This window comes from Labeo rohita, chromosome 7 (genome assembly GCF_022985175.1).
Source record: "Labeo rohita strain BAU-BD-2019 chromosome 7, IGBB_LRoh.1.0, whole genome shotgun sequence".
Lineage (NCBI taxonomy): Eukaryota > Metazoa > Chordata > Actinopteri > Cypriniformes > Cyprinidae > Labeo > Labeo rohita.
In genome coordinates this window covers 44,500,145-44,512,175 of record NC_066875.1, presented here as the reverse complement: position 1 = coordinate 44,512,175, position 12,031 = coordinate 44,500,145, and positions in this window count along the sequence as shown.

The window sequence follows — 12,031 nt, the reverse complement described above, 5'->3', positions numbered from 1 at the left end:
TTAACATGATTAGCAAGCTACAATGTTTTAGCATGATTACCAATTTACTAGCATGATTAGCTAACATGTTTCTAACATGATTAAGAAGTTGTTACCATGTTTCTAGCATAATTAGCAAGTTGCTAGCATGTTGTTAGCATGATTACTGTGTTGCTAGTATGATTAACCAGTTACTTCCATGTTGCTAGCATGATTAGCAAGTTACTAGTTTGTTGTTAACATGTTTGACAAGTTACTAGCTTGTTTTTTTTAGCATGATTAGCAAGTTACTAGCATGTTGTCAACATGTTTCTCGCATATTTAGTAATTACTAGCATGTTGCTAACATGATTAACATGTTACTAGTGATTAACATGTTACATGTTACTTCTAATTGCTAGGCTTGGCTAGATAGATAAATAGATTAGAAATATTAAATAGAATGGAAGTTTGAATGAGTTTGAACTGATTTTTTTGAATTTTGAATTTTGACAATTGGAGCTTGATGAGTCTTGGCTCATTTGAATATTATGTCAATGTAAGTCTATGGGATTTTTATGATAATTAATCTTCATTTTGAAAACTTTAGGAGAAGTAGCGTTTAGAGTTTTTGTCGAATAATAAAAAGCTTAAGTAGCAGATCAGTAGATTGGCTTTCTCAAGCCAACCTAATAAAACAGCCAAAAAGATTTTAAACTTTGTATATAAGCAAAATAATATTGTTTAACATTATACCTGGATATGTGATAAACAAGACGTCATCATAATATATGAAATGCAACTATCATCTGTAGGATTCCTGCAGCAGTATTTCTCCTTGCAGTTCTGGAGTCTGACTGTCAGAGACTGTCAAACAGGTAAAATGCTCCCAGAGAAAGACATTGACTGACAGGTCACTGCTTGAGCCCTTTGTCTGTGATGGTGGGTTTGTCTCGCAGCACCACATCCTTAAAAGCCTTTCAAAGCGTTTGAGTGCAGTAAATGATGCTGTAATTACTGACGGAGGGCGTCCGGTCCAGACTGAGCAGACTTGAGGTGCGTATCAAGTAAACTGACACTCAGGAAGAAGATTTAAAAGTAATTAGTGGCACTTGTTAAACTGAACGTTCACTGGTTTTGCTATTGCTGTTTCAAGTTAGTGATCTGAAGACATCTTTTTATGAATGAATAGTAATACCATTTTTGGACATATACCATGACAAAATCATTTTTTGGACAATAAATACCATTTTATATACCTTTTTTAATTATGGACATGTATCAGTAATATGGAATTTTTTTTGTTTTCTTTGTTTAGTTTTTTTTATATTCTAACTTTTTTTGCCACATGAACTGTGTTGCTACCATGTTTTTATACTTGCATGTGTTTTTATTATTTTATTTTAGAAAGTTGTTTCATTAAGGTGTACTTGTGCCATTGTAGTACTTTGTTTTTGTTTGTATTTTATTAAAAAAAAAATTTTTTTAATTTCACGAGTACTGTGGTGTAATTTTGTACTAAGGTGGTTTGTTTGTACTAAGGTGTTCGTTTCTTTGTCTTCTGGACATGTATTATGAAAATCTCATGTTTTTATGAATATCCACTATACTACTGTAGTAAAATGTTATTTAATTTGATGTATATTTATTTTGTATGTATATATATGTATGTATATGTATATATATTTTGCACATTTACTATTTTTTTTTTCTGCATGTTACCTGTTCCATGGTACTACATTTATTTATTTATTTATTTTTTATTATTATTTTATTTTATTTTATTTTTGGCATGTGTATCATGGTGCTACCATGGTGTTTTCTTTCTTTTCTTTCTTTCTTTCTTTGGACTTGAACTGTACTGTGATAATACCTTGTTTTTATTTATTTTTATTTTATTTTATTTTTGGCATGTGTATCATGGTGCTACCATGGTGTTTTCTTTCTTTCTTTGTTTCTTTGGACCTGAATTGTACTGTGATAATACCTTGTTTTTATTTTATTTTTGTTTATTTTATTTTATTTTATTTTATTTTATTTTATTTTATTTTATTTTATTTTATTTTTTGCCATGTGTATCATGGTGCTACCATGGTGTTTTCTTTCTTTCTTTGGACTTGTACTGTGATAATACCTTGTTTTTATTTTATTTTTATTTTATTTTTTGCCATGTGTACCATGGTGCTATCATGGTGTTTTCTTTCTTTCTTTGGACTTGAACTGTACTGTGATAATACCTTGTTTTATATTTATTTTTGTTTAATTTTATTTATTTTAATTTTAATTTTATTATTATTATTATTTTTTTTTTTTTGCCATGTGTATCATGGTGCTACCATGGTGTTTTCTTTCTTTCTTTTTTTTTCTTTGGACTTGAACTGTACTGTGGTAATACCTTGTTTTAACTTAATTTAATTTATTTTAGTTTAATTTTGTTTTATTTTATTTTTGGACATTTAGCACACATTTACCATGGTATTTCCATGTATATTTGGATGTGTATCATGGAAATACAATGTTTTTTGTTGTTTGTTTGTTTGTATGGCATTTACTGAATAATCTCTGGTATTTAAAGTATTTATGGAATTAATATCTGATACCATCACCATTAATCATGGCATTACCACAGTGCATTTATGTAAGGGCAGACAGTACAGATGCTCTGAGACACATTTAAACTGATGACTTGAACTGAAAAAAAAATACATGATACGAAATACATCTATTATAAATAGTCATGACAAACCCTTCCATTATGACTTCCTCTGCAGTGAATCATTTGTGTTGTATTTCACGAGCTGCTAACAGATGGTGCGGAGCGTTTGGAGCCGTGCGGTGGAGATCACGAGGGCCGTCTGTGAGTCATTGAGTCATCAGAGGTCAGATGGTTCACGACTCCTTCAGCGTAAATGCGAACGTGTGAGCGCTCATGTAGGCTTGCTAGACAGAGATAGACGGGTCTCGGTTTCACTCTTACTGTGCGCTTCTCCCCCTCTGTGATCAGACTTTTATCCATGAATCTTGGCGGCCTCACAGATGCTCTAGTGCTTGAGCTTTTGCTAACTGAAGGAGAAAAGCAGGTGATAAATCTCTAAATACAGTGTGTGTTACCATTAAAAGTGTGGTGCTGTCATTTCTGTTTAACACAATTAACCATGGTTGAATCCCTTCTACAGAATTAAACAGATTAATTAGCACAAACCTAATACAAAAAGTCTGCAGATTTCATCTTGGCCTGGTCATTTAGTACCATTAATTGATGTTATTACACTCTCGCTGAGTGATTTATTTATTTTTTTAACCAAATGCTGGGTTCAGCTTGTCAGGTAATTTTATTGGGTTTTTCTTAATATTTTTTACCCAAGTGCTGGATCGTTTTTCTGTAACTAAGTTGCTGGGTTATTTTTTTTCTATCCAATCGTTGGGTTGAGCCTGACGAAACAACCCGGCTGTTGAGTTACAGTCAGACCGTGGCAGTGTTGCCAAGTCCGCAGTATTCCCGCAGAATTGGGCTACTTTAATATTGTTGCCGTGGGTTGAATCAATCCCATTAACGTCATATTTAGCCCCTAAAATGTGAATTTACCAGAGGAACCCCGACAAAACGTTTATTTTATCCCCTCGAAACGCGACTGGGCTAGTTTTGAGCAGTAATTGGGCGGGTTTTGTTGTGAAAACCTGGCAACCCTGGACCGCGGGCTTTTAGAATTCTCCACAGGAGAGAGCGGTTCTTAGGGCTGCCGATTTGTTGCACTTCTTCAGCAAAATAAAGGTTTGTATGCATTTTATTTCGTATATAACATCTTTACTGTGCTGTAAATTGTTTTTTATTTTACAAGAACGAGATGTGAGTCAGCGGTCACTTCGCATGATGGAAACGCCTGTTGCATTGCATAAAATAAAGTGATTTTATTCGTTATAGTACTGAGTTTAATTTAATTTTATGTTACAATATGTTGTCTAATGTCAGCACTGTTTGTTGTGGTGTCAGTCACGGCATTGGTCAGCTACAACTGAAACACGAGGCTGCGGTCTGAAGTTCGCAGTCACCCCGGCGAACAGCAGCCTTTTACGGGCTCAGATTTTGGCAAAACACCGGCACGAGAATTAGCGCTATTTCAATAAAAAAGCAATTAGAGAGAACAGTTGGATACACTAAAATTAAAATGCTATCTTTAAATGTTAAATTTTTATGTCTAAAATGCTTGTTAAACGAGTTTAAATGTGATATTGTAAACTATCCCGTAATCACCCAAATAAAATAAATTCGTCTTTTATGTTGTTAATGTGTTCTTGCTTAATAATAAATGTTCATCTTTTGATTATTGCTGTTGCCTCTAGTAATTCTGTGTATGTTTTTTTTTTTTTTTTTATAATTTCCAGTCCATTTTAAGCCAGCAATATAATAAATTTTAAATAAAATAACCCAGCATGTTTGGTAAAAACATTTAACCCAACCAGCTGGGTCAAAATAACCCAGCATGTGTTCTGTCCAACACATGCTGGGTTGCCAAATAACCCAAGTTGGGTTGTTTTTAACCCAGCATTTTTAGAGTGTATGAAACTCTTAAAAATGGTTTTATTAATTACTATAAAACTTAAGTAAAATATAAATATTAGATAACAAAAAAACTAACTTTAAAAAAAATAAAATGGTACTAAGTTTGCTAAAACTAAAAATGTGTGTGTGTGTGTGTGTGTGTGTGTGTGTGTGTGTGTGTGTGTACTTGTTTTTGCTACATCGTGGGGACCAAATGTCCCCACAAGGATAGTAAAACCTGAAATTTTTGACATTGTGGGGACCGCACAATGTTAAAAAATGATTAAAAATAGTAAATGACGTTTATCTGAAAGTGTAACAATGCAAACATGTTTTCTGTGAGGGGTAGGTTTAGGGTTAGGGTTGGGTTAGGGGATAGACAACATCGTTTAGTCAGTATAAAATCTATAGAAGTCTATGGAAAGTCCCCAGAATTCACAAAAACAAACATGTGTGTGTGTGTGTGTGTGTTTGCACTCTGTACTGCTTTAATCAATTGGGTCCCTGGATCAGAGTGTTATAAATGAAAGCCACAGGAGATGCATTTAATCAATGCAGAGGTATATTATAAATGCAAATGTGCAAAATGTGAATCATTTTCATTTCACACTGCATTTCAAAACACAGACCACAATAATAGCACGACTACACATACTAACAAAGAAACATTTATTAGTATTATTATTATATTTCAATAAATGCTGTCTTTTTGAGCGTGTATTGAAGAATCTGTAACATTAGAAGTAAATTTCTTGAACAGCAAATCAGCATATTAGAATGATTTCTGAAGGATCATGTGACACTGAAGACTGGAGTAATGATGCTGAAAATTCAGCTTTGGATCACAGAAATAAATTACATTTTAAAGTTTATTCATATAGAAAATGGTGGTTTGAAATTGTAATAATATTTCACAATATATCTCTTTTTACTGTATTTTTTATCAAATAAATGCAGCTTTGATGAGCATAAGAGACCCTCTAGGTAGTGTACGTTACCCATAACAGCAGCGCATAATTACTGTTAGCATAATTCAGTTTGCACTGCTGAGAGCTTTTATCCAGCTGCCCCACATGAATTATGGTCCCAAAGTTACTATGCCTCTAAAGTTAATAGAAGTATTGATTTGTGTGGGCTGTGTGGCCAGTGGAGCAGTGCTTGTTATACTGTGTGTATGTGTGTGTTTGGCTGAAGGTTCAGCTAGCAGCACACAGCTAATTTCAGATCTTTCAAACAAATGCCTAAACACTGATGTAAACACATTAGCACTGTTTGGAAATTAAATAATTCAAGTATTAACAGATTAAACACATGGTGACACACACAACAAACTGTCCATGTTTTGGATGCACTGTAGAGACAGAGCGCATTTAGGCTACGCCCATCCAACCCTCTCCATTGACTTTATATTGTGGGAAGCTGCCTCCTTGTCATTTTCTGACTTATATCAAAAAAAAAACAGAACAATGTCTAAAAGCTGCTGTGTGACAAAGTGTACAGTAAACAAGCTAAAAAAAAATAGAACTACGTTTTTATAAGCTGTCAACCCCCCCAAAAAGCAAACGTTTAAGGACACACATAGTTGTAGATGTCAGGGTATTTTACGTTGGGCCATTTAGTCGGATCATTTCTCCAGCAGAAGAAAGGTAAGGAAAAGGGGCACTGACACAGACCAATAAAATTTCGCTTCTCAATATATCTTCTTCTCACATTCACATAGGATGGTGAAATAATCCTTTGACATGGTTAAAAATTATGAATGTTTCCTGTCACCGATTACGTTTCCCTCCAGAGTAATATGACACATTGCACTTTACTTTTGTGTCCTTAAATGCTTGTTTTTGGGGTCGACAGCTTATAAAAACATAATTCTAGGTTTTTAGCTTGTTTACTGTACATTTTGTCACATAGCAGCTTTTAGACATTGTTCTTTTTTTGTTATAAGTCAGAAATGACAAGGAGGCAGCTTCCTGCAATACAAAGTCAATGTTTGATTGTTTTCCCTCCCGAAGGGCATGGTTTTCAGATTATGACGCGTGTCGCTCTGTCTCTATGCAGTACATTTTCTTATCACATTGTGTTATATTTATATTTATATACTTATATTTAAAGCCACTTTATAGTGATGAAAATCAGATTTTACCACAATATCAGTTTTCATATTTTATACTATATTTTTGTGTTTTAATTGAAAACCAATCCATAGGTTTTTCCTGTGTCCTCAACTTCGCTTTCCATCCCGTCAGTCCCTTTAATTTTAATTTAGTTAATTTATTCAACTATTTTTTATTGGTTTTGAAAAAGCGCAGCAGAAACTAAACAGAATACAATAATTAAAAAAAAAAAAAAATCAAATCAAATTAAATTATATTTTAGTGAAATAAAATAAAAAGAAGCTTTCCTATTTTAAAACTTAAAGGAGTAGTTCATGCCTTTCAAGATGTTCATGCCTTTCTTTCTTCAGTTGTAAAGAAATTATGTTTTTTTTTTTTTTGTTTGTTTTTTTTTGAGGAAAACATTTCAGGAATTATCTCCATATAATGGACTTGCAGCTTCAAAGGGCTCTAAACGATCCCAGCTGAGAAATAAGGGTCTTATCTAGCAAAACTATCTGTCATTTTCTAAAAATGTCTATACTTTTTAACGTCAAATGCTCGTCTTGTCTAGCTTTGTGATTTGCATGCGTACTCTGTGTAATCCGGGTCAATACAGTTAGGGTATGTCAGAAAACTCACATCTCATTTTCTCCTCCAACTTCAAAACCATCCAACATCGCTGATTTACCTTTTTTTGTAAACAGCGTTTGACCTTCTTTGCATGTTCACTTTGTAAACACTGGGTCGGTACTTCTGCAGTGATGTAGGACGATTTTGAAGTTGAAGGAGAAAATGAGATGGGAGTTTTTTGACATACCCTAACTGTATTGACCCGGATTACACAGAGTACACATGCCCATGGCAGAGCTAGACAAGATTAGCATTCAAGGTTAAAAAGTATATTAATGTTTATTTTTTTTAGAAAATGGCCAATTGTTTCGTTAGATAAGACCCTTATTCCTGGCTGGGGTCGTTTAGAGCCCTTTGAAGCTGCATTTAAACTGCATTTTGGACATTCAAACTCACAGGCACTATTGAAGTCCACTATATGGATAATATTCCTGAAATGTTTTCCTCAAGAATCATAATTTCTTTACGGTTGAAGAAAGAAAGGCACAAACATCTTGGATGACAACGGGGTGAGTACATTATCTGCCTCAAAATTAAAAACAAATGTTTATTTTCCCCATAGTTCCTTGATGACATCATTCAACAGAAAGTGACAGAAAACAAAAGTGTTAAAGAGTATAAATTTAATTATTTCTGAGATGTTTTGTTGTAGTTAGATTATGTCATTTTGAAATATTCAATCATTTTTGATGAAATTACAAAAATATGTATGTCAAAATATGGTTACAAAAATATAAAAATGAACTTTCTTTTGGAAGTTTAGTTCACTTCCAGAATAAAAAAAAATTGTTCATATCTTTCTTTCTTCAGTCGGTTTTTGAAGAAAACGTTCCAGGATTTTTCCCTATATAGTGGATAGTGGCCAATGAGTTGAAGGTCCAAATTGCAGTTTCAATGCAGCAAAGGTCTCTACACAATCCCATCTGAGGAATAAGCTAAACAGTCGGTCATTTTCTGAAACAAATTACAATTTTTTATACTTTTTAACCATAAATGCTTGTCTTGCACTAGCTCGACCTCACGCATTACGGTCCTGTTGGAAAGGTCACACATGACGTAGGCGGAAGTTCTGGAACATGCAAACGTCAGACAACTTTGAAGTTGGAGGAGAAAATGAGACAGAGTTTTTTCACCCTACCCTACCTTTTTGAACTAAAGTTCACAGATGAATAACTAACCATGCATGACCTTTTTAATGTGATTACGTAATGCGTGAAGATGCGCATCACAGAGCTAGTGCAAGATGAGCATTTGTGGTTAAATATATATATATATATATAAGACCTATATATATATATCTATATAAGACCCTTCCTTGGCTGTGATCATGTAGAGCCCATTAAAGCTGCACTGAAACTGTAATTTGGACCTTCAACCCATTGGCCACCACTGAAGTCCACTACATGGAGAAAAATCCTGGAATGTTTTCCTTAAAAACTTTACTTTCTTTTCGACTGAAGAAAGAAGGACATTAACATCTTGGATGACAAGAGGGTGAGTAAATTATCAGGAATTTTTTATTCTGTAAATAAACTAATCCTTTAATTTAAGTCTCACTCTTTTAGTGAGCAATTACGGCTAAATTCAACTCCTAACTTCATCCTGTTAGGAGTCCTATTAATTTTCTCACCACTGCACACATAATCAAGTCATAATTAAAAAAGTTGAATGTCTGAGTTTGACCAGAGCATATTTCTGAAAGTCTGGTATATGCTTTTGCAGAAATACTTCCTTATATTACAATTCAAGCATATTCATTTTTTGAAGGTTAGACTTCAGAAGGTTCAGGAATGACCGGAGGACAGGTTAGATAAGCTGAATTAGGCTGCAGAAAAGAAGTTTTCCAGTCCGAGAAAACCTCTATCAGTTTAGCTGCACTAGAAAACTCTGACAGAGTGTTTGATGGATGGGAATCTGTCAAATCTGTTTTGAGGATGTGGAAAGAACGAAGTCAGCTTGACATCAAATGCAGTAAACTGGATGTTGGAAAACATAAATAGAACAGCCTTTGAAATACTACATAATACATATGTTATTTTAGTATCAGTGATCATTATTATTGTTTTTGTTAATATTTTGAATTAAATTTTGACGTCTGTTTTTACTTGTAAAGTTTTAGTAGTTTGTTAGATTTTTAAAAATATGTATATATACTTTTTATTTATTAGTTTTAGTTTATTTATTTATGCAGCCTATTTGTTATTTAAAAGAAAATGAGAAATGTATAACTTAAAAAATGAAGATTGATGTAATAGAAAAAATATACTTTTTAAAAAAAACTTTTAAATACATCCTCCTGTTCCATTTAGCTTTGTACAGCAAGTTGAACATTGTTATAAAAAAAAGAGAAGAAAATGTAGCATTACTGGGCTACACTTGACGAATAATTCCATTAGGTGAATCTTTTACCAAAATAATTATACTGAACGTAATTGAACCCTTGAAAGTGCTGCTTGATCATTTAAAAATGTCCTTTGCATCATGAAGCACCTGGTGTAGAGTGGTAATAATGTCTTTCTGCTGTATTTCAAATCAGGACTCTAGTTTACGATGTCAGCTCTTGTATATTTTGTATTCATACATTCAAACTCTGGCGTGAACGAAACCTCCAAAACTGTCTAAAAGAAAGGATTTAACCATTTTACAATGCAAACCTTGATAAGAGTTAAGTAAAATGTTGGCCGCCCTGCCAGGAAAATGATTTGTGGCATTTAAATGAATTGAACAGCAAATGAAAAGCGGAGGTATTCTTGGGTTGATCGATCGCGCTGCACGGTGGGAAATAAATACTCATGTTGAGAGGAAGGGAACTTGTGGTTCTTATGATGGACAACAAAAGCTTTTGCTGTGCTGAATCATCAGCCCATTTTTGAATGCTGCCTCCTCTGAATGTATGAGATAATAGAGGGAGTGATGCGAGGAAATAAACATAAATCTGTTTTTAATGAAAGTGATCATAACACGGGCAGATATGCTGTCAAGCTCCTCAGTACTGCTGTCTTTGAATTTACAGCACGTCACTGTAATGCTTTTTGTCATTACCTCCACTTGAGGAAAGTTTAAAAAAAAAAACTAAAAAATAAATGAAATACTTCTGGTTGTGGAGATAAGATCTTCTAGACAGGTAAAGGACTTCAGATGTTCTATAGTTTGTAGATGTCAGAATTTTGATTCGTTGTGTCAGTGAGGATTTGTAGGCACACGAATCGGTTCTTTTGAATTGGTTCGAACTGATGACTTTGTTTCGTATTTGCGTTGATACAGCTGTCACACAATAAGCATATTTGACAGAGCCGTTTATCACTTTAATCAGTCAGTGAATTGTTCATTCGACTTATTTCGAGTCAGGTACGTTTGAAAGAAGCAGTTCTCGGTTTTGTTCATTTGAGAATCACTTGTCTCGTACTGATTCATGAGTTACGGATGACGTATAGGCAAACGAATCGGATCTTTTGAATTCTTTCTAATAGATGGTTTCGATTAATCTGGTGTTGATATAACTGTCACACAGTAAAATCGTATGCATATCTGACCGTCATTTATCAGTTTAATGAGCGAATTCAGCGAATTGTTTATTCGGATTCGTCTCAGGTAAATTTAAGCGAGGTGGTTCTCGGATTAAATAGTTGGGAGTTGATTATTTTTGAGAACCACTCGTCGCGTGCTGATTCGAGTGTCTGAACTGTTAATGCAAGAAGCACTTACACCGAATAATACGACTGAATTGTGGAAGAACAGCTCAGACCAGTTGAACCGGTTCGTTTGATTCAAAAGAAAAGAGCGGAGTCGTCATCAAAAATGCACGTTACCGCGGTGACGCAAAAGCGGGCGACGTCGTGAACGTACTATGGCGGATGATAACAACATATAAGAAAAGATAAAAGTTCTCCGACTAGCTATAGGACGATGGATGACATAATATCATGTGAGTAATATGTTAATATATATATTTTAATAAGTTAGCTAGCCTACTCGCTGACATGATTAAGTAGAAATGCAACTGAACGGTTCAGTGTAGATATTGTGGAATAATAATTGCGTTTGGTACATTTTTTTTGTTTCATAATTAATTTAATGAAAATACATGTAAACTACATTATATTTGGGTAATTCATTTTTAGTAAATTGAACACACATAGTACAGTACTGACATTATAGAGGGTTTGCGTCGCCATATTGGTGATAATCGGATGTAAGCAGCATAGATTGCACAGTTAATGTACTACTGAATATGCTGTTCTGCTAATTTATGCTGTCTAAAACTACAGAAAACTTAATTAAAACCCTCAAGCTCTCCTTAAGTGGGGTTTACGTTCGTCTTCCTTGGGGTCATATAGACCCCAAAGATCCAAAGTGTGATTCCATAAAGAAATATACGTTTTTAATATTACAAACTATGTATCATTTTTTTCGTTTACTTCTCAACTTTACATTTATGCTCTGTTTTTGTGGATATTTGGTCCTTTTATACCTATTTACTGCACAAATACTCGACTACGCCACCAAGTGGCTTATGAAAAATTCGTTTTTCATGAAAAAAAACACTTTAATGATAATCTAAATTAAATCTAAATGGTTTTTGGACATTGCTCTATATTTTAGAAATAGAATACTGCCATCTGCAGGTTAGTGGAAAAACTTTAGAAATTATAGTTAAATAAAGAAAGTGCAATTACCACATATATCCAGCAGAGGCCTATAGGGACTTATTTCATTTTCAGTTAATTTTTCTTGATGCTTCAACTTCTCCTCACAACTTTATTATATATATTTTGTAAATATATATATATATTTAAACATTCTAAAA